Genomic DNA, 27,210 nt, shown 5'->3' with positions numbered 1-27,210 from the left:
ATTTTCCTAAAGAGGTCGAAAGCAACAACTGTGCTTCAGTTTAGGTTAGGAGGGATTCTGGGGTAGACTTGACCTTCTGTGGGAAATTGTAGCATGGTACTCAATTGGTTTTGGGTTAAGGAGTACTCGGTGTTGAACATACGGAAGGTTGTGGTACCGGTTAAGAATTCGTCCTCACCGGCTGGAGTGCTGTACGCGTATGAACTTAAGAATTCTAAGGTTAGGGATGGGTAGGTGGGTTGATTATGCGTATAGAAAGGTTAGATCGGCAAGGCGGAGCATCCACTCGATACCTTGAAGTAATCCTAATTGTTGTAAACAAGTTGAATCAGGATACCTGGTAGAGATGACGCCTCGCTGTTGGAAGCGCTCGAATTGCTCCCTTTGATAGTTTTCATCTCCGGATCGGAAGATGATATTTCCAAAATTCTGATTTCCCACCATACTGATGAATGAATTTAAAGGAGTAATAAAGGAAAGAAATGTATTTGATATTAGAGAGTGGATTGTGGTGAATGGAGGGGGGTTTTGATGGGTATTTATAGGAAAAGAATTTGGAAGTTGGAAAGGAGGTGGTTGAAAAGTGAATAAGTGTGGGTTAATGGGAATAAATGGGGAAGGTAAAAAGTGAAAGGGTGTAACGTTCGTCTCCAACGGCACTGTAACGTTCACCTAGTCAAAAAGGTGTTACGCTCGTCACAGGGGCGTGACGGTCGTAACAGGTACTTGGCATGCCGTCCGTCATAGATTGTGTGACGCTCGTCACACAGTCTTTTTGGCATGGCTTCAGCTAGCGTTCTTCAGAATAACTTGGTAATTTATTTTTATTTTTATTTTTGTTTTGTTTTGCTCCAGATTATTTTATTTTGCTATTTAATTTTCTTGCACGTCATTCTACTTTGCACAATGATGCATAAATATATTGTTCTTTAATAAGTCATGTAGGCAGCAACAGTAGAGAGCATAATAGATATTACATAATAAAATGAATAAATAGCTTCAATAAAATAATCATAATGTAACAATGGAGAAAAACAAAAAGTGCGAAAGAGAAACAAATACGAACATAATTTGAAATAACATTAAATAATTAATCTAACTTAAGACTAAATAACTAAGAAAAATAAATAAATTCTATCCGTCTGCACGATCTCTGGCCGGAGGAGCAAAGGAGTTAACACGGTATAGCAACTCGTGAAACTGGTTTGTCATACTGTTCATGTATCCCAGAAATTCGTGCCTTAAGCTAGTGAATTCTTCTCTGAGGGCATCTTGTTCTGACATCAAAGCTTCCATGGCAGTGTTATAATCAGTTCCGGGCATATGATGTCTAAGGTCGGGTATTGCCGATTCTTCGGTCTGAGCAGGTTGAGGAGGAGGATCAATATCATAATATCCAGATGGTGTCTGAGGATCTGATTCAGCATAAGGAATCTGGTCATCATAAATCTCATAGTCATCACAAATCTCATAGTCCTGGATGGATTCAGTGGATCTAGCAGGAGAGGGGGTTTCGTTCAGGTTGTAGAGCCAGTTGTTGCGGTTATGAACACTAGTCCTAGGATCGGGCATGGTGAATAGGCAAAGAACTTGGTTATCAATAATAAGCTCAAACTCATCAGACCCTAGGTTTGCTATAAACAAAGTGTTGAAAAGGAAGGGTATACTCATAGTAGTAATGCCACAAAAAGGGCTTAAGTCAAGCATAGGTTGACGTAATCCAATAGCATTACCTATCATAGTTATCAAACCGCCTATTCGAATTGGTGCTCGCTCATCTTGGATAAGGTGGTCCAAATTTGCTAACATAAAAGTGGCACCGTTTACTGGACGGTTCTGAGAAGCGCAAAATATGATGAAGAGTTCATCACGTGAAACTGTGGTACTGTTTGGCTTCTTCCCAAATAAGGTGTGGGTCAGGATCTTATGGAAATAACGAAAGGCCGGATTATGTATGTTTCCAGAGAGAAACTCATGTTCCTCGGGATCGTCATTTCCAGTCAAGTTACCCCAAAAGTGTTCGAGTTCTCTATATTCGAAAAGTTCCTCTTGGCTCACTGTTAATGTGTCAAAGGATGTAGGGAAGCCTAAAAGGTTGGTAAAATCTTGAATATTAAATTGGTACTCCATGTTAAACATTCTGAACTGTATAAAACCTCTGCTTATTCCTTTTCCATGGCTGGGTAGATAGATCAGAGAACTAAGGAATTCTAGAGTCAGTCTCCGGTAAGTGACAGATTGTCTACGGATAGGAGCGGTTTCCCACCCTATCTGATTCAGCAAATACAGGACACTTTATCTTAGTCCAAGGGCAGTCATTGCCCAGTCATCAGCATACAGGCTAGGTAGCATCTTTCTCGTGGCTAGTTCCTCAAACTTTTGTTTCTGAGCTGTTCCTCTGAATTTAATACCCATACGATCAATATGTCCCATCAGGTTAGTGTTAGCTAGAGAAAAGAAAAACAAGAGTTTTAGTCAGGATTTGGCCAAATGCCGAAAGAAGAGAAAAGTTTTTAATAAATTAAGATAAATTAAGAATGAATACTAAACAGAAATTAAAAGAATAATTAAGGAAGAAATAGAAAAATAATAATAATAGAATAAGGAAATAATAAAATAATTGTGGGTTGTCTCCCACTAAGCGCTTTGTTTAATGTCGCAAGCTCGACATAAAAACAATCAATTATAATCTATAATTTCTGGAGGCATTTCGTCTAAGTGCAAGACTTGCGAATCTTCATTGTTTTCTGCATAGTGATAATGTTTTAGACGTTGCCCGTTTACGGTAAATGGTTCCATAGATTTGCCTTTAATTTCTACTGCTCCACTGGGAAAAACATTGGTGATTTGAAAAGGACCTGACCATCTAGATCGTAGTTTTCCCGGAAATAACTTTAGTCTGGAGTTAAATAAAAGGACTGTATCGCCTTGTTTGAAGATTTTCCTCGATATTCGCTTGTCATGCCATTGTTTTGTTCTTTTTTTGTAAATTCTGGCATTTTCGTAAGCGTCTCTTCTGAGTTCCTATAATTCGCTTATATCAAGGATTCTCTTTTCACCGGCGGCTTTATAGTTTAAATTTAGATTTTTAATAGCCCAATAGGCTTTATGTTCTAATTCTACCGGGAGGTGACAGGATTTTCCATAAATTAGCTTAAATGGGGTTGTCCCTATGGGTGTTTTGTAAGCAGTTCAGTATGCCCATAAAGCTTCTGGTAATTTCAATGACCAGTCTTTCCTTGAAGTGGCGACTGTTTTTTCTAGTATCTGTTTGATTTCTCTGTTAGATACTTCCACTTGCCCACTGGTTTGAGGGTGGTAAGGTGTCGCTACTCTATGTCTTACGCCATACTTAAGCAGTAGTTTTTCGAGTACTTTGGATATGAAATGCGATCCACCATCACTGACTACTATTCTTGGGACACCAAACCTTGGAAATATTATATTCTTAACGAGTCTAGTTACTACTCGTGTGTCGTTAGTTGGGGAAGTTATAGCTTCAATCCATTTTGATACGTAGTCAACTGCCACGAGTATGTATTTGTTGCCGAAATAGGATGGAAAAGGTCCCATGAAGTCTATTCCCCACACGTCGAAAATCTCTACTTCCAAAATGCCCTTTTGTGGCATCTCGTCACGTCTAGATATGTTTCCTGTGCGTTGACATCTGTCACATTTCTTAATAGCTGCATGCACATCCTTCCATATACTTGGCCAGTAAAAACCGGCTTGTAGGATTTTAGAGCAGGTCTTGGATGTACTTGCGTGTCCACCATAAGGAGCGGAGTGACAGTGTTGGATTATACTTTCTGCCTCTTCTTCGGGTATACACCGACGGAAAATACCATCGGGACCTCTTTTAAAAAGTAAGGGGTCATCCCAGTAATAATGTTTTATGTCGTAGAAGAATCGTTTCTTCTGTTGGTAGGATAAGGTAGATGGAACTATTCCGGCAGCTAAATAATTGACGAGGTCAGCGTACCACGGTGTAACAGATATTGCTAAGGTAGTTTCTACCTGTTTATCAGCGTTATTTTCTTCTAAAGTAGCTATAAGCTTATCGTATGAGAAATCATCGTTAATTGTTGTTCTTTCCGGTTCAAGGTTCTCAAGTCTAGAGAGGTGATCTGCTACTACGTTTTCAGTTCCTTTCTTGTCTTTGATTTCCAAATTGAACTCTTGTAGTAACAGGATCCACCTTAGGAGTCTAGGTTTTGCATCCTTTTTAGTTAAGAGGTATTTGATAGCAGCGTGATCAGTGTAGATGATTATTTTGGCTCCGACTAAGTAAGAACAAAATTTATCTAGCGCAAACACTACTACTAGAAGTTCTTTCTCGGTTGTGGCGTAATTCATTTGTGCTTCATCTAGAGTTCTACTTGCGTAATATATAACATGAAGCTTTTTATCCTTTCGTTGCCCTAAAACAGCACCTGCAGCGTAATCGCTGGCATCACACATTATTTCGAATGGTTCATTCCAATCTGGTGTCTGCATTATGGGTGCGGAGATCAGTGCTTGTTTAAGCGTTTGAAATGCTTCTAAACATTTATTGTCGAATATGAATTCAGCATCTTTCATCAATAATCCGGTCAACGGTTTAGTTATTTTAGAGAAGTCTTTAATGAATCGTCGGTAAAAACCGGCATGTCCTAAGAAGCTTCGTACTTCTCTCACAGTCTTCGGAGGTTGAAGGTTTTCGATTACCTCTATTTTGGCCTTGTCTACTTCAATTCCTCTATTTGAGATGATGTGTCCTAAAACAATTCCTTCTTGTACCATAAAGTGGCATTTTTCCCAATTAAGTACTAGGTTTACTTTTACACATCGCTCTAGAACTTTCTCTAGGTTTTCAAGACATTCTTCAAAGCTTTGTCCGCATACGGAAAAGTCATCCATAAATACTTCCATGATGTTTTCTAGAAAATAGGCGAATATTGCCATCATGCATCTTTGGAAAGTTGCAGGAGCATTACACAAGCCAAACGACATTCGTCTATAAGCGAAGGTACCAAAAGGGCACGTGAACGTTGTCTTTTCTTGGTCATCAGGGTGAATTGGTATTTGAAAGAAACCTGAGTAACCGTCTAGATAGCAGAAATGTGAATGTTTTGCTAATCGTTCTAATATCTGGTCAATGAATGGTAAAGGGAAATGATCTTTTCGGGTTGCTTTGTTTAGTTTCCTATAGTCAATGCACATTCTCCATCCCGATTCGATTCGTTTGGTTATAGTTTCTCCTTTTTCATTTTCAATGACTGTTATACCTCCTTTTTTTGGTACTACGTGTACAGGACTAACCCATTTGCTATCAGATATAGGATATATGATACCTGCCTCTAATAACTTGGTTATTTCCTTCTTCACTACCTCACTCAGGATCGGGTTTAGTCTTCTCTGGTGTTCCCTAGAAGTTTTACAGTCTTCTTCTAACATGATGCGGTGCATACAAATAGAAGGACTTATTCCTTTAAGATCGGTGATGTTGTAACCTAGTGCGGTTGGATATTTTCTTAAGATATGCAGGAGTTTTTCTGTTTCGAGCTTTCCTAGGTCAACATTAACTATCACTGGTCGTTCAAGCTCTAAGTCTAGGAATTCATATCTCAGATTCTTGGGAAGTGTTTTCAGGTCTAAGGTTGGTTTCTTAAGGCATTGCGTAGGGTCCGGTGTTATTGCTAAACATTGGTTAAGTTTGTCTTCTACAAGATAGTCAGATGATTTGTCTTTTTCTAACTCCGTTTCTTTTATGCATTCATCGATGATATCCATGAAGTAACATGTATCTTCTATTGCAAGTGCTTTCAAAAATTGGGAAAGAATGAACTCAATTTTCTCTTCTCCTACTTCGAAAGTGAGTCGTCCTCGTTTTACGTCTATGATTGCACCGGCAGTTGCTAAGAACGGTCTTCCCAGTATAATGGGTGTAACTTCATCTTCTCTAATATCCATAATTATAAAATCCGTTGGAATGTAGAATTGACCTATGCGTACTGGAACGTTTTCAAGAATTCCTACAGGATATTTTACGGAACGATCTGCTAGTTGCATAGACATTTTAGTTGGTCTTAATTCTCCCATTTCAAGTCTCTTGCATATGGATAAAGGCATAACACTAATACCGGCTCCTAAATCGCATAAGGCTTTGTCAATGACAAATTTTCCTATGTGACAGGGTATAGAGAAACTACCTGGGTCTTTAAGTTTAGGAGGCATATTCTGTATTATAGCGCTACATTCAGCAGTAAGTGTAACGGTTTCGCTATCTTCAAGTTTTCTTTTATTAGAAAGAATTTCTTTTAAAAACTTGGCATATGAGGGCATCTGCGTAATAGCTTATGTAAACGGAATTGTGACGTTTAATTGTTTTAGTAGGTCGACAAATTTTTTAAATTGGCCCGCATCTTTGGTTTTAATAAGCCTCTGAGGGTAAGGGATAGGTGGTTTATAAGGTGGTGGAGGTACATAAGGTTCCTTCTTTTCTACGATTTCCTTATTACTCTCTGCCTTTTCCTTAGGTTCACTTTCCTCAGTTGACCTTTTAGAGTTTTGGTTTTCTATCCTTGGGTCAGACGGTCCTTCCACTTCTGTTCCACTTCTCAGTATAATTGCATGAGCGTGGCTTCTTGGGTTAGGTTGGGGTTGGCCAGGAAATGTACCAGTTGGGGCAGCAGTAGGCGCTTGTTGTTGAGCTACTTGTGATATTTGCGTTTCCAGCATTTTGTTGTGAGTAGCCAGGGCATCTACTTTACTTGCTAGTTGTTTAATTTGTTTGTGTACATTCTGGTTTAAGAAATCTTTATTGGTTTGCTGTTGAGAAGCTATAAAGTTTTCCATCATGATTTCCAAGTTGGATTTCCTAGGGGCGTTATTGTTAGATGTAGATGGGGTCGGCTTCTGATATCCCGGAGGTATAGCTGGGGCTTGATTTGGAGATTGTCCAGGTGCATATAGAGCATTATTACTCTTATATGAAAAATTGGGATGATTCTTCTAATTTGAGTTATAGGTGTGCGAGTAGGGGCTTCCTTGAGCATAGTTTACTTGCTCCGCTTGGATTCCTGTTAGGAGTTGACAATCTGCAGGAGTGTGACCTTGGATTCCACAGACTTCGCAATTCTGAGTTATGGCAACTACGGTGGCTGGAGGTGATACATTTAAACTTTCAATTTTCTGGACCAGAGCATCCACTTTTGCATTAATATGATCAAGGTTACTTATCTCGTACATGTCAGTTTTCGTTTGAGGTTTTTCCACCATTGTTCGTTCGGTTCCCCACTGATAGTGGTTTTGAGCCATGCTTTCGATAAGTTGGTAAGCGTCAGCATAAGGTTTGTTCATTAGTGCACCACCTGCGGCAGCATCTATTGTTAACCTCGTGTTGTACAGGAGACCATTATAGAATGTATGAATTACTAACCAGTCTTCTAAACCATGATGTGGACAAAGTCTCATCATGTCTTTGTATCTTTCCCATGCTTCGAAAAGAGACTCGTTATCTTTCTGTTTAAATCCATTTATTTGGGCTCTTAACATAGCTGTTTTGCTTGGCGGAAAATATCGAGCAAGAAAAACTTTCTTCAACTCGTTCCATGTGGTGACTGAGTTGGAAGGAAGAGATTGAAGCCATCTTCTAGCGCTATCTCTTAGTGAAAAAGGGAAAAGACGAAGTCGAATTGCCTCTGAAGTGACACCATTAGCTTTAACAGTATCAGCGTATTGGATAAATACGGATAAATGAAGGTTAGGATCCTCGGTAGGATTTCCAGAGAATTGGTTCTGTTGCACTGCCTGCAACAGTGAAGGTTTGAGTTCAAAGTTGTTTGCTTCGATTGCGGGTGGAGCAATACTTGAATGCGGTTCATCTTGCGATGGAGCGACGTAATCTCTAAGAGCACGAGCTGGTTCTGCCATCTCGGGTATCGAAGGGAAAATATTTTTGAAATCAGGAAGTTCTATAGGAGGTAGATTGTTTGCAGCACGATATTCCCGAATTCGTCGTAAGACTCGGAGATATAGTTCGATATCGTTGATTCGTAAGTAGAGCGGCTCGCCTTGTGAGCGAGTGCGTGGCATACAAATCAACGAAAGAAAGAAAAGAGAAAGAAAAGCCTTAGTCTCTACAGCGTAACAGGAGAGTTACGATATCGACTAAATAAAAGTCCCCGACAACGGCGCCAAAAACTTGATCGCTCGACTTTATGAGTCGAATTGGGGTACAAACTGCAAGTGCACAGTTCTATCGCGTAGTTTTAAAAGATATCGATCCCACAGGGACTTATGAATCGATATACCATTATCTAAGGTTACTTCGTAAAGCTAAGGCAGGTAATACTTTGATTTTTGGGGGAAAAAACTAAAACTAAAATAGGATCTAAAGTTAATATCTAATAAGCGGATATCGGTACGTAATTCATCGTAATTAGGGAATCAATTCTTTATTGGTTTCTTGGTTTTAAAAATAAATCTTTTCAGTTAACGCTATTGGTTAAAAGTTTTATCTCAAACTCTCGCTCTGTTGAATAAACTATGATTTTATATTAACGTAGCTGTCACTTATAGTCAAGTCAAAAACCACTTTTTGAAAACAATAGAATCCGTAGAAACTCCTTTTAAGAAAACACTAATCGTTTAAACACCCTTATCTCAAACTCTCGCTCTGTTGACTTAGGTTATATAATTAAATTCAAATGCTTAACTCTCGCCCTCACATTCAATCTTTAAAAATACTTTTTGAAAAAGGTTAGAATTTAATTAACTCTAAAAATTGCTCTCGCCCTGATCTAGAATTAATGTCCAATTTACACTGTCCAGTCAAAACCTCAAACTCTCGCTCTATTGATTTTAACTTCTTTATGTCTTTTACTTTCGTACAAAAACTTTGTTATTAAACCTGTAAATTGAGACCGTAAAAAGAGTGATTTTAATTTTAAACTTAAATAAACCAACTTAGTTTTGATTCCTTCATTCCGCTTACTTTACGTACCGATACCTAAATAAATTAGCCAGACATGCTAAACAGACTTAAATAAATATCATGCATAAACAGACTCATCGCAGGCAAACAGTATAAATTAATAGTAAAAACAAGCATATATAAATTCAACAAATAAATATAGAACCTGAATAATTAAATAGCAGTCTTGAACACTCCACCACAGACCGGTTGGATTTGTTCTTGAATTCTTCAATCAGGCAGAAAAAATAAAACGAAGGAATAAAAAAAACTAGATTCTAACGTAAGGTTAGATCCGTTAAAAGGTACACAATAGTTCCCGGTGTAGAAACTATTGTGCGAAAAATTAATTAAGTGCTAGAAAAGAAAATAGAATTGCTAAAGAAACAATATAATAATTATAAAAGAGGTACTATAAGGAATATGCTTAAGCTGCTGGAAAAAGAAAAAATGCAAAGAAAAACTAAAACTGGAAAACTGTCTGGGAGCGTGGAACCGAGGAAGGGTTTGCAAAGCTGGTATTTATATTGGCACTTTTCGTAACGGTCTTCAGAAGTAGTCCGCGTCAAAGGGTCTTCACATAACAGAGGTATAGGCGTGGAAATAGGATTCAGCGTGCAAATAGGACTCAACGTCTCTGAAGGCAAAAATGTAGGGGAATGGTGTGACGTCCGTCACACCATGTGTGACGCTCGTCACAGGCATGTATACAGCGTGCCGCTCGTCACAGCCTCTGTGACGCTCGTCACAGGCACAACGCCTGTGCCTTCTTTGGACTGGGCTTGGCTTTTGCTATTTGTTTCCAAAAACTTCTTTTTGCACCTCCTTTTCTTCCTTTTTTTTACTTTTGCTTCAAATAGATACCTGAGATAAATAGAAAGGAAATACCGCGTAATATCTGATAAAATGAAATAAATTAAAGTAAATAATAATATAATTTAATTGAATTAAGTCCTAAAATGTGATATAATTTCATGTTATCAGTAACCAAGGAAGCTCACTTCACATAACCAAAACTTACACTTGGACAACTCGCATAACTTCTTCTCTTGCAAACTCTGCAACGCAACTCTCAAATTTCCTGCATGCTCTTCATTCGACTTCGAATACACCAAGATTCCGTTAATGAATACCATAATAAACTGATATAAATATGGATGAAATATTATGTTAATGTACTCCATAAACACACATGGCGCATTAGACACATCGAACGACATCACTGAGTACTCATAGTGACCATATCGGGTTCTAAAAAAAGTCTTAGGAATATCTTCAACCTTCACTTGAATTTGATGATAACCCGATCTCAAACCAATCTTACTAAAAATACAAGCACCTACTAATTGATCTATAAGGTCATCAATTCTCAAAAGAGGATACTTGTTTTTAATTGTGACTTTATTCAATTGTCGATAGTCAACACATAACCTCATGCTACCATCTTTCTTTTTCACCAATAACACACGTACTCCCCATGGTGACACACCGAGTCTAACAAACTTCTTATCAAGTAGATCTTCTAACTATTTCTTCAACTTGCCTAACTCTGATGCACACTTTCTATATAGAGCCACCGACACATGTATAATATTAGGTATTAAATCTATGGCGAACTCAACTTCACGTTCTAGAGGCATGTCACAAATATCTTCAAGAAAAACATCAGGAAATTCACACACGACTGACATATCACTAGCCGCCACCTTGTTCTCCACTCTCAAAGAAGAGAACATCATAAGTACTTGATCATTCTCCCTCAAGACATCTCAACTCGACCGATAAACATGAATCTCAAATTTGTACTCTCTTTGGGTTTGGGAAACAACACAACCTCAACAACACCTGCACTCTTACAATTAATGGCACACTGAACCACCCTCCACACCTGAAACATCTCAGAGAATCAAAAGCTTCTCCCCCACTTATTTCAATCCCAATTCTGCTTGCAAGCGGTTAGAAAAATAAATGAGCATCGACAAAGTTTCACACACATGTCACATACCAGGAAACAAACAAAATTACACAACCTGACCATATGGACCGACCTACTATGATACCATTATGTAACACCCTAATTCCCCGACACAATATTTAATAAGATAATTCAACTTTAACCCAACACTTAGAATGTCACGCATGTTTCACCAAACATAAAGAAACAAAAAAATATAATCATGTGAATTAAGCAGCAGAAACAATAGAGTTTAACATATAACTTAACAACAACAAATGAATAACAAAGTGGTTCAAAAACTTCAAAGTGAAAAGTACATGTAACAATGAAATATAGACAACCCGTCTTCAATGCTACATATCATAACGACTCCACTAAAGACCCGAATGATAAATAACTAAAGAGGCTTCAACGATGTCCTCTAGCACAAACAACTACTCCTCTACTTGATTTCTTATATTCTAGAGGAGCACAAATAATACAACAAACAAACAGAGGTGAGAATATGCTCAAAATATGTTAATGGTGTAAAAGTAATAAATAGTGGTACACACCAAGCATCCACGAAATCATGGCATTCACAACTCTCACCAATCATCAACATATTTATAAAAACAATCACAATCATCAGTACATGTGTATATGCAATATACTCATCTCCTCATCACCAAATGCACATGGTACCATCATACTCACCAATTGGATGTTAGAGTTATGTTACTGAAAATCTCATCACCAATATTTGGACATCAGAGTTATATTACTGATTTAGTCTCATCATCAAGCATCATCAAACCATATCTCTAATATACATGATGCATGAAAATGCTATAACAATGTAATATAAAAATAATCAACAATAGGTCATATTTGAACCCCATTGCCCACCATAATGCAACACGATATGATAACAGTCACCAATATACATATAACATATTAATATGCAACAATACATCACTGACACATATGATGCATGATTTATGCAATAATGGCATATTGGGGTAACAACATCATTGGTTCCACCTCAAACTGTACATAATACTAATAGAGGTAATCACAGGAGTTATCACTCTAAAATACATTCCTCAATATCAACAATAGATAATTATATTCATCAACATATAATTATACCAACAATCCATAACTCATACACATAATTATATTTCACAACATATAATCATGTAAAACGTCTCAAATATTATTAAACTCATCATAGTACTTTATGTCAACATAAAAATCAAGGTCATATAATTTCTCATTAGTAATCATCTCAACATCAACATCAACATCAACATCCCTCCTCATGGGGTCATCATTAATTTAATCAATCACAACAATCAAAACAACATGTTTTCATCGTCATTAACCATTAACTAGTGTTACATAACAAGCAACACCATATAATCATGTCCTCAAGTACACTATTAACCTCTTAAGACCTTACCATGAGGTATTACTACAAGTTAGCTTTTCAATAACTTAAATTGCGCCTCAATTGGAGTCACGAAACTCAAATTATAATGAAAACAATATCTGAACAAAATCAACCTTGTCTGATTTGAATCATGTTATTTTCCTGATTCAAATCAAATGGGTCAGAGGAGTTCTTTTCTCTCTAATTTTTTACTAGTGATTCGAATCATGTTGTAATATTGATTCGAATCAAACTTGCATGCAACATTTTTCTACTAAAGTTTCACGAGAATCTCACTCCTAAATCAAATTTCTCCAACGTAGACTTATTCCACTTCAGTTTAAACATAAGTAGTCACACCTACTCATATAACCCATGAAGTACCACACATATTTGTCATATTAACATCAATTTATCACAAAATCATCAATCTTTTCCAAATCTAAGAACATGTTTATCAAACCAAAACCCCATTAACATAAACATTCAAACTCAAATTTGCACATACACATCATACACGGAATTCATCAATAAAATAAGTCACAAATTTCATATGAATTACAACAAGCATGATAAGTTTCACACAATCTCATTTGAAAACTCATAAAACACCAACAATGGGGAAATATATAAGAAAAACCTAGAGGAGAGCGAGGATCCCTCTCTATCCTTCATGCATTTAACACACATATAAGAGTAGTTCTCACCCTACCTTAATTTCCAACAACAATTCAAAGTTTTGGTTGACTTCTCCTTCATAGAGCTCTCTTTATATTTTCCTTGCCTCTTTCTCCTTTTTCGCCTTTTTCCCCTAAAGTCATGTACTGACTTTTTAGCTCTCCCCATTTTTCTATTTATGTGATAAAAAACCTAATTCCTATTTATTTTTATTTAATCCCACCAATTACCCTCAACTTTTGTTAATTCTCCCTTCACCCCCTTATTTTCACCTAATTAACTAAAAACTCTAATAATTCTACAAAAATCCCAATAACTCCCAACAACACCAAAAATATTCACAACCCACCAATAAAATCATTTAAGCGCATAAAACATAATAAAATTAATTAATTTAAAAATGGGGGTGTTACACTGACAACACCTATCGTTGTTTGTAATTTTGTTCTAGAGGCTCAGATTCCTGTTGTGGTAGCTTCCCCTGAGATGGTTAAAACTATTGTCCCAATTCAGACACATGAAAGAGGTCAGTCGGTTGTTGTTGCAACTGGTTTATCTGCTCGAGGACCTTCACCTTCTTCTTCCCTTAGCAATAGGAGTCGGGGTGACAATTCGTCCACTCCTTCTAAAGGACATTCTCCTAAACGGTCTCATTTGATGGATGATGATGAGCGAGTTGCTCTGACTCCTTTCTTCCGGCTTCCTGATATTCTCCATTCCCGGGTACCTAGAGCCCCGAAAGAGTTTACTATTGTCGTGGCTGCTGAAGACCTAGATTTCATCAGAGATTTATCTGCGACTGACAGGCGGGGCTTTTTTGCATATGCCTCATGTACTTTGTTTAGGGTTAGGACCCTTATTTCTATTGTAGTTGTTGACCAAGATGATGTTCTGGGCTTTAGTGAGATTTCAAGGGAACAAGATGACTTAGGGGAGAGATGTGAAGTCCTTGAGCAGCAAAATTACGATGCTGAGAAGGAATTATCTGAGCTCTAGGAAAATGCAGATGCTCTTAGCTCTTTGCATGAAGAGGCGGTTTGGTATGACCGACCCTCCATTTTTGCTGCTCGGATAGAGGAGCTGAAGGCTTCCCTTGTCGCAAGAAAGCAACATAATGAGAAGGTTTATACGAATGTGGCTGAAGCATGTTGGGTGTTTAAAGAGGATCAAAAAGTTCTTTAGCGGAGGAAGGAGGATCAGGATAATGTTTTAGAGAGTCTCAAATAGGAGGTGGTAGTTGCTCTATAGAAATCTCAACAATCTCTTGAGCGGGCAGTAGAAGCCTTGGGTATGGACCGAGACAAAATGTTGGAGTAAGCTCGAACATTATATCCTTGTATTGCTATCACTGCAGATCATCTGAACTCTTTATCTGACTCATCTAAGAGGGATACCGAAGATGGTCCAAGATCTGAGAAGCTGAGTACTGACATCTGAACACCATTTTGTTCTTTTCCATTTTCCTTTGCTCCTATAATATTTGATCAGACATTTGTGCCTCGGCTTGTAAACAATATTTGTTACATATGAATTTTAGTTTTTACCTTCGAGTGTTTACGCTTTTTGGTATAATGTTATTCCTTTTTAAACTGACGTAATTTCATGGTTGGGATTTGAGGATAGCTAAGGATTGCTCTCAGAATCCTGCAATTTGTGTTATTATTTGTTGTAAAAAGCAATAAATAATAGTTGCTTAAAGTGTAAATGACCTTAAGTATTTGCCTATCCATGTGAGGTTGTTTCACTCTTAGACGAGTTGCAACGAGGTGCACGCGATGTGGTGGTAAAATGTTAAGGTAGTAGCACATGGTTACGCTCAGAATGAGCTTGAACAGAAGAAGCATTATTGTTGTTTTAAATGTTTGTATGTCAGATTGAAAATGGTGGAACACGAGTTTGGCTCATAGAATTTATGCTCCTAGTTGTACTTCTGTCTATTTCATGCCAAACCAGCTAGACACGATTATGCCTTAATCATGTTTACATTGATTAGGTATGAGTCTGGTTAGTCGTGTCAGTGTTTCGAATTATAATTATAGATGAAGGGCATGAAGTCGGTTATATGTGGGTATGGTTTGAAATGCACTCTTCGCCACAAATGATCTTACCCGTCAAAAGGTAGAGGATCATCATCCCTGCCCCGAGGCTATAGCTTAGATCGAGGTAGACGTCTCCAGACTTCACTACGCTCGCCCTCAGATTGGCTAGATCTATAGGGGGTACGCTAGCTACATGTGAAAGCGTGTATTTCTCTGGTATGGGGTATTTAAATGTTATATTCGTACGTGTAAAGCGTATCCGATAACACCCCTGGGGTAATTAGTTGTTATAGTCGGGCGTGCAAAACGTCTCTGATAGCTCCCCTGGATTCTGAAAGCGCACGAGGCACTGTAGGAAATCAATTATTATAGTCAGAGGCTAGAAGTGTATTCGACAATATCCCTGACTTTTAAAGGCACACGAGCCATTGTGGGAAATTGATTATTATAGTCGGGGTACTCAAAGCATATTCAACAACATCCTTGAGTTTGTGTATGCAAGTTGATCGAAAAAAATAACAAGTGTACTATTTTGCCTATTGTAGTAATAAAGTGGAAATTCCCCAAATGTCGATCTCAAGGACTGCAAGTTAATATCGAGTTCAAATCATCGTTCAATTAAACAAAAACTAATGTTGGGGTTTTTAAATTCAAAATTTTAAAAAATAAAGGCAAAATAAATTAATGCTGTAAAATAAGGGTTTGCAAGGGAAAATGAACAATGTCAAGGAAGATGTATAATTTGTCACTGTAACAACTCCGAGTCACTATTGCATCAACAAATATCAATTACTACAAGTTCTCAAGGGTATTTTCTCCCAAGTCGTTGGTGAGAAAATCTTTAATCATTCAACCCTAATTTCTATGTCCATAGGAAATTATCAGTGAAATTAAGCCTTATTATATCAAGAATGCTCTTATTCATACAGGGTATCCCTAGTCCTAGGTGATATCTATTGCAGAGTAATCTTATGAAAACCTTACCAATGATGGTCCAGCCTAATTGATAACCATCAACAATCTCAATTGGTCCGAAGAGAAAACATTAAACACATCAAAAGATTACCATAAAAACAATATTATAAATGCAATCATAAACTCAAAGTCATTACAGATCTAAGTCAGGGACACCCCCTAGCATTGGGGGATTTAGCTACTCATATTGTTCAAAACATATTCAAGATAAAAAATTCACATTACAAGTAATTGGATGACTTGGATCTTCATGTCCTTTCGCTCATGAAAATCTTCCGCTCTTTGAATTCCTTGATCTCTGTAATTCTCGATTGTCTGACAATTCTTTATGCTCTCCTTGTTTCAAAGTGTCTTCTTCTCTCGTAGAAACTCTCCTAAAATAGTGAAAAATCCTTTGGCAAAGGTTGGAAATCCCCAAAACGTCCTTGCAGCTCAAGCCCGGGTAAAAAGCCCAAAAATTGGAAGATTTTACGCTTGGGCTGACACGACCCGTGTCAGCTGACATAGGTGGTTGTGTCAGCTCCCTGCCTTGCCAAGTCTCTCCTGACACGCCCCAGGTGACCTGACACGGGTGGCCGTGTCAGGCCCCCGTCTTGGCCATTCCTTGTGTTTGATTTGCCTTTATCCTGACACGGCCCGTGTCAGGCCCCCTGTGTTGAGAAATCCTCTTTCCTAGAACTCCAGAACTTTCCACTTTCTCGCATTGAGTCCGTTGGATCTTCTACGTGGACCTGGAGGGCATAAACACAAATAACCAAAGCATAAAATCCCAAAAATATAAAATGAAACTAAAAATTGATAAAATGCTTAAATAACTTACGAAAATGAAAACTAACTCAAAAGGTACCATAATGCATACAATGTGTTCCCGAATCCTTGGTTTCTTATCGAATAAGTAATGAAAACATAGTGAAAATGGTGATCGATCACAACCCCAAACTTAGCTCATTGCTTGTCCTCAAGTAATATTCTACATGAAAAAGTGTTTCACTTCCCAAAATTGAATTCTTACCACAATACTGCTGAGATCTTTCGCCAACGCGTTCATTCTCCCTTTCATAGTCCCTGCATTTCCTAATGAGTTTTCTGTTGCATTTCCACATTGACATACTGCTTCACATGTCAGGTTATATCACACTCTCACCAAGTCTCTCCGGGTTAAAGTGTTTACACTCACATTTTAGAATATGCAATATCAACTCATAAATTTGAATAGTTTCTCCTTTCGTATCAACTACTCATAACACACACTTTTTGAGGTCTTTTGGGTTGTAACGAGGCTTGGGTTACGGTGGGGTAAATACAAACAAAAGGGGAAATAAGTGGTTTGGGTCTAGAGCCAATGTCATTATTCTTTTCACTGTGTTTGTTTTACATCTCATTTCTTTTTCTTTTTCAGTTTGTATTAATTCTCTTTTTTTCTTTGATTTTTTTTTCAACTGAGTGTTGCTCATTCGGTGAGTGCGTTTCTCGTACCACGAAAGATTTTTTTTTCTTTTTTTTCTCTTTTTTTTTTCGATGGTCGTTTTTCTTGATTTTTTCCGCATTCACCTTACTTTCAGATACTTATGGGGTTACCCCAAACTTAAAATTTAACATAGCTTAAAGACATAACATTGACTCTGAACAGGGTAAGGAAGTGTTTGGGCCGTGGGTTATATTTATGTGGTTATATAAACAAACAACTGATACAAGCTCAAACGGGGTTAACAAGGGATAATGTTAAAGGGATGATTAGAAAGGCTCATGGCTATTATTCAAACAACGTGCCTCAGTGTGTGTATATATGTAGTGATATTCCCAGAAAACCTACGCAAAGTCATAGTGATACAGACATACCTGAATATCGCTCATGATGACAAATGTGTTTGGCTTTTTATGCACTTACTATGTTAGGTAAAGCTTGATAGCCTCCATAGTACTTCTAGTATGGTGTGTCTTCTTACTCAACTCGCAATGCACAGGAAACCTACGTTAGTCAAGCTTGAGAAGTTGCGTCTGATCTTTTCTTCAACAATATCAACTTTTTAGGAAGATCCTTCACAATAAGCAATAGTAAGTGGAATGGTGATTTCATCCACTACCACTAATGGTAATCACCTAATCCAATAATAACACCAAGAACCTAAAATACATGCAGCAAATGATACTCAATAGTAAAAACAAACCAAATGTAAAATAGTAAAAAAAAAGGAAATAATAAAATAAAATAAAAACATAAAACAAAAAGCATGATAAAACCTCCCTCACACTTGAACTAAACACTAGCCTCAATGTTTTAGAACAAGATAGAATTAGGGTGACTCACAATGCCCTACTAAGGAGAATGGGGCAAAAAGTGCAACATCAACTATCGCATCATCAGGTTCATCTCATCTAACAATGCCCTACTGATGGAATGACTATTGGGGAGGGGGTACAAACGGATCTTGATGCTGCTTATCTTCATTCATCTGTTCACCTATAACCTATTCACCTGCAACCAGATTTTTAGCATTGTATCCTTCCTATGTATCAGGGTCAACACTCACATACAACCAATTAGCACAATCAACAATACTTACTCTGTCAGGATCCGGAAGTGCAATGATAAACCTTTTATGAATAGAACATAATAGTAATTATGTGCAACAGAAATCATACCTTGCTGGATGAGAGCTGCCATATCTATTTTTGCCTTACCTGTCACCGGGGTGTCTTCAAGCAAAACCGCATGATAACCGAAATGTTCAGTAATCTAGGTAATCATGCCCCCAATAGAAATACCCCTGAAATCTGCCCGGCCAACTCTCCCTAAGTAATTAGCTGCAAAGGCAGCAACATTGATGGCCTGATTTTGTGCCATCGAGTACATGAAGAACAAATCTCGCTGAGTTGCCACGACCATGTTATTACCCCGTCCAAACAAAGTGTACGCCATACCTTTTTAGGCATAGCGGAAGCACGAGTTCTGGATGCCGAATGCTTTTGCGCCTTTTGAGGTGTAATCAGTCATCCCAGTAATGGCAGTCCATAAATCTTTTGGAGAAAACCCATCAGGGACCGCAACTGACCCGTATAGTGGAAGTCAGAGAATACTTACCAACTCCTCAACAGAAAACTCATGATGATTATTAAAAAGGCAGAATCGGAGAGTACCATAGTAGTACCCCGTCGTGTTAATCCACCGTTTCTCCAGTTGCAATTCTAGTATGCTCAAAAATTCAAGTGTGATACGCTCATAGGTCTGCGCTTCGAGGCTCATGAATTCCAACATACCCAGTACATGGAACATCCTATCAACTTCAATTTTTAGGCCTAAATCATTAAGGGTTTGTTCGCACATATACCTGGTGGGGGTGAGCTTCCACTTTCTATGAACTGAGTACCGTTGCTCTTGCTCTGAATTATCGAAGACAATGTTGTGCGGGTTCAGATTCATGTTGCTCCTCTTTCGTGGCCTCGAGGTCTCGGCCATTTGTTGCTTCCCCTGAACAATCTTCCTTGGGGGCATTTTCGTACCTGTAAAATTGAAGAGAAATTTGAAATTGGAATTAGAGAAAATAGACACCGTGGTTGTGATGAGGGCGAAAAATGGAAAAGGACTTGTGAAGGGAGTTTGTGATTTGGGTTTGTTGTGGTGGTAAAGGTGGAAGCTTTATGGTGTGGTTTTAATGGAAGGGGAGGGTTTTTGAGAGAGAGAAGGTGGAGAAGATGATGTTTGTGAGAGATAATAAGTGGAAAATGGAGAAGATGATGTTTGTGAGAGATAATAAGTGGAAAGTGGAGGAAATCAGAATTTTGGGAAGGATAAAGTGGGTGGAATGGGTGGTTAGTGGGTATTAATGAGGGGTGAGTCCCACACAAAATTTAAATTTTTCAAAAAAAATTCAAATCTGCAGGCTTGACATGGGTTGTGTCAGCTGATACAAGCGCCCGTGTTAGGCCCCTGTCTCATCAACTCTCATGGGCATGGTCTTCAGTATTCCTGACACGGGTTGTGTTAGGCTTATGCTAAGGTGCAATTTCCTCATGTCTTTAGTGCTCCTGACATGGGCCGTGTCAGCTGACATAGGCGGCTGTGTTAGGCTGCTGTTATGCTCAATTTTTCAGACTTTTTCCATGGTCCTGACACGGGCCGTATCAGCTGACACTAGAGGCCGTGTCAGGATACTTGTTACTCATCAAAGATTTTCCTTTCTCTTATTCTCAGATATGGTTCTTCCTTCTGGTACGACTTCCGTATTTTATGTGAGTACCTTCACCCTTTTATACAAGGCACTGTGCAAACCTAAAATAACAAACAAACATAGAAAATAATTAAAAATAAACACGTATGGGTTGCCTCCCACGAAGCGCTTTGTTTAACGTCACATGGCTCGATGATTTACCTCACTATCCGTGTGGATAAACATTCTTTACCATGCCAATTCCCCATCCTTGAGGATAAGACTTCTGCTTATTTCCTTGTTCGTTTGGGCTGGAACTAGGAGTTGGAGTTTCTAATAGAGGTGGGGATACTTGGGAAGGCCTTCTTATATCTTTTTCTAATGTTAGTGTGTTACTTTGCCTTCTTACCCCTATCCTGATCAAGCCTACTTGAAAGTGATGTTCTTTTTCTACCTCTAGCTCCTGGTCTTCAATAACATTCAATGTTATTTCTTTATCGTAGACTTTTAAGGTTAACATGCCCTGGTCCATGTCGAGATTGCATCGACTTGTCTGCATGAAAGGTCGACCCAGAATGATGAGTGTTTCTTCATCTTCAGGTATGTCTAGGATCACAAAATCAACAGGAAAACTCAAGTCCTCTATTTTCACCAGCATGTCTTCTGTTATACCATATGCATCCTTTCTCGAGTGATCCGCAAACTTCAGATTTGTCTTTGTATCATTGACATTTTTAATACCTAACTTGTGATAGATTGATAATGGCATCAGACTCACACTAGCTCCAGAATAAGTTAGTACATTTTATAAAATTCTTTCTATAATTGTGCATGACACTGTTACCGTTCCAGGATCCTTCTGTTTGTTTGGAATTTTCTGCTCCAATGAATTTGCACTATACTTTTCCTTCAAGGCTACCGATTTTTCTGCTGTTGGTTTCTTTTCAGCCATACCTCTTCCATGAATTTTTGTACATGGGCATTCTCTCAAGTGCTTCAAATAAATACATATGACCCTCTATCTATTTGAACATTGTCATGAATTTCTCAAAATCTGACTTACTTGGATCCTTCTTTTTCACTCTCTGAGGGTAGGGTAACTTAATCACCGGTTTAGTATTCTTTTTATTTTTCTCTTCAGTTTGCTTTCCAGGTGGTATGATTTTTTTTTATCTTTAGCGGCCTTCTCCCTTTCCGTCATGACAGTATTAACATTCTTATGGTTTCTTGGATTTTGAACTGTTTCACTTGGTAAAGAACCTAGTGTTCGAGAGCCTGCTATTTTTTGTGCTATCTAACCCAACTGAGCTTTAATATTTTTTTATAGAGGTGGTAGTGTTTTTATAATTGTTTCTCGTCTCTACTTGGAATTGCATATTGTGAGCAACCATGTTTTCAATGGCAATCTCCCAGTACGCTTTCTTTGGAGCTTGTTGTTGATATTGAGTCTGATATTGACCTTGACCCTATTATGACACATTCCTTCTCTGATCTTTCCAGGAGAAGTTTGAATGATTCTTCCAACCTGGATTAAAAATGTTGGAGTATGGGTTATTCCGCTTCAAAAAATTTATCTCTTCAATTTGTTGAGGGGTGGCAAAGCAATACACAGTGTGGTACGAGCCATTACAGATTTCACAAGTGATGGTCTGAGCAAGTTAAACTTGAGTTATCTGTTGGGTACATATGTTCATAGCTTTCAATTTCTTTTCCACTGCGGCAGTTACTATATCTTTCAACCAGGTTTTATTAGTTTCCAACTTTAGATCAAGCACTCCATCAGGTTTACTAGTACACCTATCATACAATTCCAGATGCTCATTGGCAGCTATCGCTTCAATAATCTTTTTAATACCGGTGGCTGTTGAGAAATTTGTTAAGCCATGACTGTTGTATCAATCGACTGTTTTGTCTTTATTTTCAGCCCATTAACAAACATCTACATCTGTTCAGTCTGATCCATATTATGGGTTAGGCAAGCTACTAAGACCCTTTTGAATCTTTTGTAGGCATCTCCCAAAGACTCACCATGCTTCTGTTTGAAGTTCAAGATTTCATGCCTTTTTCTTAGAAATACCGATGCTGGAAAATACTCATTTAAGAATGTAGTTTCCATCTCTTCCCATGATGTAATACTGCCTGCTGAGAGAGAATATAACCATTTTTCTGCCTCTCCAGCTAAACTAAACGGGAACATTCTTAACTTCTTTGCTTCGTCAGTACGACACCCAATTTTCAAAGTAGTACTCATGGTCAGGAATCTCTATAAGTGTTTGTTTGCATCCTCATTTACCTTTTCGGTGAAATATTTTTGTTCAAGTTGATTAATTATGCTAGGGCGCATTTGAAAATTAGTTACATTCACCGCTTGGTTAATAATGCTCAATCTACCACCCAACGCATTTGCACCTCCATAGTCACCTAGGAGTCTTTCCGGAGGTGGAGGAGGTGGAACTGGAGGAATTTCAACCATAATCTCTTTTTCTGAATCTGAGTGATCAGAGGGAACTTCTTTTTTGGAATTCAATCTAGCGTTTCTGCATCTCCGGTGAAGGGTTCTCTCAATTTCTGCGTCAAAAAGAAACTCATTTGAGGGCTTTCCTCGCATACACAGATTAGTGAATAAAATTATATAAATGATAGAAAAATAATTTTAATTGAACTAAAATTAAACTATATATTTTAGAAGTCCCCTGCAACGGTGTTAAAAACTTGATCGAAAAAATAACAAATGTACTATTTTGCCTGTTGTAGTAATAAAGGGGAAATTCCCCGAATGTCGATCTCAAGGACTGCAAGTTAATATCGAGTTCAAATCATCGTTCAATTAAACAAAAACTAATGTTGGGGTTTTCAAATTCAAAATTATAAAAATAAAGGCAAAAAAATTAGTACTGTAAAATAAGGGTTTGCAAGGGAAGAGGAACAATGCCAAGGAAGGTGTATAATTTGTCACTGTAATAACTCTGAGTCACTATTGCATCAACAAATATCAATTAATATCAATTCTCAATGGTATTTCTCCCAAGTCCTTGGTGAGAAAACCTCTAATCATTCAACCCTAATTTCCATGTACATAGGAAATTACCGATGAAATTAAGCCTTATTATATCAAGAATGCTCTGATTCATACAGGGTATTCCTAGTCCTAGGTGATATCTACTACAGAGTAATCTTATGAAAACCTTACCAATGACGGCCCAGCCTAATTGATAACCATACAACAATCTCGATTGGTCTGAAAGAGAAAGTATGAAACATATCAAAAGATTATCGTAAAAATAATATTATAAATGCAATCATAAACTCAAAGTCATTACAGATCTAAATCAGGGACACCCCCTAGCATTGAGGGGTTTAGCTACTCATATTGTTCATAACCGATTCAAGATAAAAAATACACATTACAAGTAATTGGATGACTTGGATCTTTAATTGCTTCCGCTCATGAAAATCTTCCGCTCTCTGAATTCCTTGATCTCTGTAATTCTCGATCGTCTAACAATTCTCTGTACTCTCTTCGTTCCAAAGTGTCTTCTTCTCTCGTAGAAGCTCTCCTAAGATAGTGAAAAATCCTTTGGCAAAGGTTGGAAGTCCCTAAAACATCCTTGCATCTCAAGCCTAGATAAAAAGCCCAAAAATTGGAAGATTATGCGCTTGGGCTGACATGACCTATATCAACTGACACAGGTGGCCGTGTCAGCTCCCTGCCTTGCTAATTCTCTCTTGACATGCCCCGGGTGACCTGACACGGGCCGTATCAACTGACACGGGTGACCATGTCAGGGCCCTGTCTTGGCCATTCCTTGTGTTTGATTTGCCTTTATCCTGACACGACCCGTGTCAGGTGACACGGGTGATCGTGTTAGGCCTCCTGTGTTGAGAAATCCTTTTACCTCGAACGCTGAAACTTTCCACTTTCTCGCATTGAGTCTGTTGGATCTTCTACGTGGACTTAGAGGGCATAAACACAGACAACCAAAGTATAAAATCCCGAAAACATAAAATAAAACTAAAAATTGATAAAATGCTTAAATAACTTAGGAAAATGAAAACTAACTCAAAAGGTACCATAATACGCACAAAATGTTCCCGAATCCTTGGTTTCTTGTCGAATAAGTAATGAAAACATAGTGAAAATGGTGACCGATCACAAGTGCCAGGTTTTTTTTTCATGGTTGTAGCCAGGCATTCGAAGCTTATCCGACAGCACCCTCGAATCCTTGGGACGAGTATCAACTATATCAGTTATTCCGCGGTTCACTGCAACATGCATTCGCGTATCAGTGTCCTAAAATGGGACAAGGGAGGAAGCAAATCAACAAGAGCATAATAACAATATACATATATTATTTCAATAAGATCTTGGTCAAAGTGAAAGTCCAAGTTGGAATTTGCCCATTTTTATCCTATTTTTGCATTTTTTGGTCATTTTAAAACCATGTTCAAGGATTAATAAAAAAATATTACTTTATTCATTTTCCTTTTTTATCCTATCCCTTTATTACACATTTGCATTTTTAAAATTTCCGGGACATGTTTTAAAAAGAAATAAGAAAAATAGTGCTTTTGTTTGTCTTACTCCTTAGTTCATGTCATTTTTCATTTCACTTATGCATCATATAAAAAATATTAGTTAGTTAATTACCATCATTTCATTAGCCATGATTCATCATTATCATTTTCCATAACATTGATCAAAAGCAACTTAATTGAAATCTAGTTTGCAAATAAACTTTGAAAATAAAAAAAATGTTACAATTGATCAAAGCGTTTACATTGTATTGAGCTCACATGAACTACACTAGATATTTACATAATATACTTGAAAGCCACAACCATACCATATCATCTATAACATTCCATTCACATGTTGAAAAATAATTTTGATAGAGTAGAGATGAATTGAAAAATAATTTGAACTAAAATGGAGAATTTGTTGGCATTACATTAACATCATGCATTACTTGGCCTCAATTCATCACATACACATCATGACATTACCAGCAAAGACAATTTTTTTATTATTTTTTTGAACAAAATGAAATTTATACAACAACAATGTCACATTTTCTCTAACTATCATACCACATCCATTTCATCATCATAAAACATAAAATTCCAGCCATTTGAAATAAGGAAATGTAATTGAATTTTATTACAAAAAGCATGTTACAAAACAACATCGACATTACAACATCCATATTACATGGCATTCATTCTTCATCATTCATACAAGTAATTTGAAGTGAAAAAAGAAAAGAAATAAGTTGCTTGCTACAAGGAAAGTATGAGAACATCCACAACATTGCATCATCATCAACACATCCACCACATGACATTCATCATTCATCATCCCTACATGACATTAAACAAAACAAAATGAAAAAAAAGAAGAAAAAAGAAATAGTTTGAATCAGTGAAGGACGCGTGTAACAACATAACATGACCTTGACATAGCCATCACCATCTTCCATCATACATCCATACAACTCACACCCTAAGGTCACGCAATTCTTCACTCCTCACGCTTTGCAGCACCCTGCTCACACGATCACGAAGAGATTTACCCGAGGTAGCAACTCATCAGAGTTTCAGACTCCGGAGAGGCTCTATTATTAATTTTTTCTTCGTTTTCCACGCCTTTACATATTGCTTTATCATTCTCGTTACTCCCCTTGATATAATCCCTATGTAATTGCACTAAATAATGAGAAATTTGAGGTTTAGGGTATGTTTTAGGCAAGTCTGATTTGGGCTTAGGGTTCATATTTTGAATGTTTGATTGATGTATTCATGATGAGGGAGAAATTTAAGTAAGGTTTGTGTTTGCAATTTTTGAAATGGTTGAGTTCTAGGAAAATCTGGAAATTGGATCATGGTGTTCATGTGGTGTTCATCACTGAACCCCCATGTAGATCCAAAAATGAAAGAAAAAGAATGTTGGATTGTGTTTACATGGTGGAAAGAGAAGGGAGAATATGGCTTGAGATGAGAGAAAGAGGGAATGGAGATGAGACTCACATGAGTCTTTTGCTGCTTTCGATCAGCTTCTTTTCCTTTCTACTAGGACACGTGGCACAGTTTGTGCCTTTGATTGAGCATACTTGGACCTTGACCCAGGGTCCAGTGTGGTGTCCCTCATTGCATTACCATGGTATCCATCTCATCACCCCTTGATTTTGTGGTATTCTGATCCCATATGTAAGGTTGAGTCAACAAAGTTTAACCCAATCTTTTTGGACCGGGCCAGCGTTGGGCCTTTCTGCTCTTCGCCCCCCTTATTTTCTTTTTGTGTTGTATTTTTTTTTATTATGTTGGGATTTTGTTGTTTTCCCCCCTTATTTAACACATTAAATTATCTTTTTCTCACCTCCTCGCAATCGAAAATCCTTTCACAAACGGAAAATGTTTTATCCATTATACCACGATACAAACAAACGTTTAAGACTCCAATTGCAAGCATTCAAGCAACTAATCGCTAGAATGAGACCCAGGAATTCATTCACTAAAATAAACCAACAAATACATGATTTTCTACTCAAAAATACGTAGCTCTGAATTCCTCATCGTACTTGAAGATATGTAGGAGCAAGACTCATAACCTTGCCAATCACCCTAATAAAAAAACCTTTTTGAGACATTTTTTATTTCCTTTTAACCTTTTAGTAACTTGATGAAAATAAATAATATTACATTAACATTCTATTCACAAATCTAACTAAATGGTTCTCGTTGAGTACAACAGATGTGACAAATGCTAATACTTTCCCCTTGCATAACCGACTCTTGAACCTGAATTTGGTTGCGAAGACCATTTATTTTTTTTCTTTAAGGGTTTTATCGATATTTTCCCTTTCCTTCTGGAATAAATAAAGTTCGGTGGTGAATATGTTATGATCTTAAGCGTGCGAGCGCTCATGTATTTTTTGTGTCGCGACAAAGAGCTCTTGACTTGGAATGTGTCCAACCTCTGTTATGTTTTTTAGTCTTCTTTCAGAGACTGTAATGACTCGGTCTTCTTAGGCCTGAACTTTCTCCTT

The 27,210-nt window shown here is 37.6% G+C and overlaps 1 long non-coding RNA gene and 1 other non-coding gene across 2 annotated transcripts; one reads left to right on the top strand and one right to left on the bottom strand.

Moving 5' to 3' along the window:
• The first annotated feature begins 7,429 nt into the window (after window positions 1-7,429).
• Window positions 7,430-7,536, top strand: LOC127124982 (small nucleolar RNA R71). The gene has a single exon (XR_007804451.1). It is a non-coding gene; the product is annotated as a small nucleolar RNA R71 (small nucleolar RNA).
• A 17,766-nt stretch (window positions 7,537-25,302) lies between these two features.
• Window positions 25,303-26,301, bottom strand: LOC127120475 (uncharacterized). Its single transcript, XR_007803209.1, has 2 exons — window positions 25,618-26,301; window positions 25,303-25,525 (listed from the first exon to the last, which is right to left on the bottom strand). It is a non-coding gene; the product is annotated as an uncharacterized LOC127120475 (long non-coding RNA).
• Window positions 26,302-27,210: the final 909 nt, after the last annotated feature.

The sequence above is a fragment of the Lathyrus oleraceus genome, chromosome 2, assembly GCF_024323335.1.
Source record: "Lathyrus oleraceus cultivar Zhongwan6 chromosome 2, CAAS_Psat_ZW6_1.0, whole genome shotgun sequence".
In the NCBI taxonomy this organism is placed as follows: Eukaryota; Viridiplantae; Streptophyta; class Magnoliopsida; order Fabales; family Fabaceae; genus Lathyrus; species Lathyrus oleraceus.
This window is presented reverse-complemented; position numbering and strand designations above follow the sequence as displayed.